This window comes from Populus alba, chromosome 11 (assembly GCF_005239225.2).
Source record: "Populus alba chromosome 11, ASM523922v2, whole genome shotgun sequence".
Taxonomy (NCBI): Eukaryota; Viridiplantae; Streptophyta; class Magnoliopsida; order Malpighiales; family Salicaceae; genus Populus; species Populus alba.
In genome coordinates this window covers 1,353,217-1,357,614 of record NC_133294.1, presented here as the reverse complement: position 1 = coordinate 1,357,614, position 4,398 = coordinate 1,353,217, and positions in this window count along the sequence as shown.

The window sequence follows — 4,398 nt, the reverse complement described above, 5'->3', positions numbered from 1 at the left end:
TCAATCGAAAGAGCAACTCGATATGGTTCAACCAACTCACTAACTTGAAAGACTTCATTCCGCACACTTGTGTCTTCATTCTCATCCTGAACAACCTGGACACAACCCTGTGGTTTTGTTTTTAAAACGGAAAACCAATCAACTCTTGATCGATCTTTTCTAAATGAAGGGGTGTATGTGTAATAAACTTGTTGACATTGCTTTGCGAATACAAAGACATCGTTTATGTTGTGGAGTCTAGCTTTTGAGTTGATTTCGACTAGACCATGGTGCGTATCAACTCTGATTCCTCTGTCTGTCTTGTCATACCAATAGCATTTGAGTAAAAACACTGTATTATGCTCACTATGATATTGTAGTTCGATGACCTCTTCTAATCTACCATAGTAGTTAACTTCTAACTCACTATTTGTGGATCCTTTAACACAAACACCGCAGTTTTATGTCTTTCTTCCTTGCTCATATTCTTCAGTATGGAAAACATATCCATTGACAAAATACCCGTTGTAGCACTTAACTTTTCTTTCAGGTGCACTTAACAAAATACCCGTTGTAGCACAAAATATCCGCAGGCTTAGTGAGGACAATGACTTAGACGCACTTCTTCCCATTTGATAAACCTTGTATACATGTAATGTACATCAATAAATGGTAAATGAACGAGAATCTTGTAATGACATGCATACGTATGTACAATAATTTTCCAAGTTAGAATGAGTTTGTGATAGTGCTTACATGTGTTCTGAACCATGTGGCAAATTGTTCATCTTGTAATTAAAAGATATGGGAGTTGGTCAGCTGCGAGTTATTGGAGAACAAATATTGTCGATGTTGCCTGCAAGTGATAATGAGTGTATGATTTCACAATATATAATTAGCAGTATATTACTGACAAAGTTTAATTAGTATTACACATATATAAACTTACTGAATAAATGGTCTCAGCTCATCACAGTTAAATAGAACATAGTTGTGTGCTTGTTTGAATTCTATTTCCGACAAATATCTTTCTGTTATGGCATTTTTAGGTGTTAGTTGTCCAGTATTGGAGAATATTGACAAGTTCCCACTGGAAGGCACTTCACCACCATCATCATGCCGTGGAACGCGATTGATTCTTGTTCTCAGATGAGGTTCGAAATAGTACGAGATAAATGTTGAGATCTTTTCAACAATATAGGCCTCAGATATCGAAGCCTCTACATGCACCTTGTCCTTAACCTTTTTCTTGAGCTTAAACAAGTACCTGTATAGAATTACAATTCAAGTATTTCCAATTAAGAAAAACATATAAAATACTTTTAGATATGAATTTCATTGCAACTGTAATATCTAACCGTTTGAATGGGTACATCCATCTATACTGCACCGGTCCTCCAGCTTTTGCCTCGAACAGTAGATGTATAGGGAGATGCTGCATTGAGTCAAAAAATAAAGGAGGGAATATCATCTCAAGTTTGCATAGTGTCTCGATGATATTCGTTTGAAGCCTCTCAATGTGCTCAACATTCAACTTGCTGGAGCATATATCTCTGAAGAAATGATTGATCTCCGTCAGTGCATCCCATATTTCCTTTGACAACAAATCACGAAAAGCTAATGGGATGAGTGTTTGCATAAACACGTGGCAGTCATGACTCTTCATTCCATACAATCTGCAGTCCTCTATGTTAACAAGCCTTGATATGTTCGATGTATGTCCATTCGAAAAACGCAGACTCTTAAGCCATTTGTAGACTAATAGTTGTGCGTTTTCTCTAACACGAAGCTTGCCCTTGGTTTTGCGACCCGTGACTCCTCATAAACCAACTCCATATTTTTACGGTTACAGTATAAAGCTATATCCAATCTAGACTTGATGTTGTCCTTTGTCTTCCCCTTCACATCCATGACGGTGTTGAAAATATTCTCAAAAACGTTCTTTTCGATGTGCATGACGTCAAGGTTATGGCAGAGAAGATTGGTCTTCCAATAAGAAAGCTCCCAAAAGATACTTCGCTTTACCCAATTATGGGTCAAACCAAAACCAGGAAACTTTTGCTTACCTGATTGAAGGCCAAACACAATGTCATCGTACTCTGATACAACATGATGCAATTCTTCACCAGAAAGACGCGGGGATGCAACATCTTTTTCAACTCTGCCAACAAAGAAATCTTTTATGTTCTTTCTAAACCTGTGATTAAGTGGCAAGAAGCGACGGTGACAGTAAAAAAAAGAAGCTTTACCGCCGTTTGCTAGCGTGAATGCCTTGTTGTTTTCCATGCAGTATGGACATGCGAGTTTCCCATGTGTGCTCCAACCAGAAAGCATTCCATAAGCTGGAAAATCATTGATAGTCCACATCAAAAAGCCCTCATAAGGAAATTTTGTTTCCTCGATATATCATAAGTCAGAGCTCCGGAGGACCATAACTGCGCCAACTCATCAATCAACGGTCGAAGAAAAACATCTATATTCCGCCTCGGGCTGCTTGGACCGGGTATGACAGTAATTAAAAAAATGAACTCCGGCCTCATACACATTCCCGGTGGCAAGTTGTAAGTTGTGAGTATGACCGGCCAACAAGAATAGGGAGCAGCAAATGACCCAAATGGGTTGAATCCGTCTGTACACAACCCAAGACGGACATTCCTTGATTCAGCTGAAAAGTCAGGATGCACATTGTTAAAGCGTTTCCACGCTTCGCCGTTAGAAGGATGCACCATCACACCATCAACCGCATCATGTGTTTGGTGCCATGTCATGTGCTCAGCAGTCCTTTGTGACATGAATAACCTCTGCAATTTAGGTGTGATCGGGAAATATCTAAGTTTTTTATACGCCACTAGAGTCTTTCCCCTGCTAATTCTGGGTTTGTAATGGGAATGCCCGCATGTCATGCACTCGGTCATCTCAGCATTTTCAAGGTAGTATAACATGTAGAAGTTAGGGCACATGTCAATTTTCTGGTATCCTAAACCGAGGGGTTTCATCATGGACTTCGCAGCATAGAAGTTCTCTTTCAGCCTGTTCCCTTCAGGTAAAATGCTTCTTGCCCAATCAATAATTTTGTCATACCCGGCCTCACTTAGCCCGTGATCTAACTTGATAGTGAACACCTGTGCCACGACTGACAATTTACTGTGGTTTGTGCAGCCATCCCATAATGGTTCGTTAGAGTCTTTCAACAAATCAAAAAACCTAGCTGCCTCTGCATTAGGTTCTTCTTCTACGATTGGACATTGACTGACATTACCTTGATTCATTCTCATTGCATCCATAACCATATTTCTGTAAGGATTAGTGTTGTCATTTGCTGCTTCATGCACGTTGCTAGCATTAGAAGTTGACCCAACCACCGTTTCTCCTATTCTCCTATTACTAACAAATACCTCTCCATGTGCATACCAACACTGGTAATCCTCCATAAACCCTTTGTGTAGAAGATGCATCATTACAACATCTGGATGCAAATACCTTTTATTTTGACACTTCCTACATGGACACTTAATACCGCCTCCAGTAAAATTTTTGGGAATAGATGTTGTGAAATTAATAAAACCTTGAACCCCATTACAATAATCCATCCTCCACAATCCTTGGGGTGAATCTAGATACATCCATGAACGATCATCCATGACTTCTATCGAACGTACCTCTATGAAATTATGATGACATCATGTATTAATTAACTAAGTTAGGTAAATAAACTTGCAAAAATATTACTTTACCTTGAGATTATCCAACAAACCAATCACCACTTCTCATAAATATTAAATATTCATTATCATTTATCAACGTCCATACAAATTAATATATATAAATTAACAGAAATTACCACTCTGCAATACCATCGATAAAACTTAAAAAGGACTCATTAAGCAAGCTATTAATTATTTCAAAATAGAACATGTAATTCGGTAATTCCATAAAGTTTTAATAATTTACAAACAAATACAATCTTACAAATCTAAAACAAACCATAACGGGTATAAAATTATACATTCATATACTACAAGTTTGTTTGAGAAATAACAATAAAACACGTACATCTACTAACAAAAATACATATACTAAAAAAATAATAAAATTGACATTTAAATGTTAAAATTTAAATAGATAGAATTACTTACAAAAATTGAGAAAATCCGTTGGTAAATCAGAACACGGATGCTGTGACCACAAAACTTCAAGAAATACAACTTGTTGTGCTGAGACAAGCAAGATTTTTATTTGGGGGCGAGGGGGGGCTGGTTATTTGCAGATGGGGAGAGTTAGGATTAGGAAGAAGAAGGAGATATGGGGGAGGAGAGTGTCCGCAGAGTGGCTATATATTTACTTTTTCCGACGGCCTCACCGACGGAATAACACCGTCGGTGAATCCATCGGTAATTCTGATGGGAAATCGACACGTCA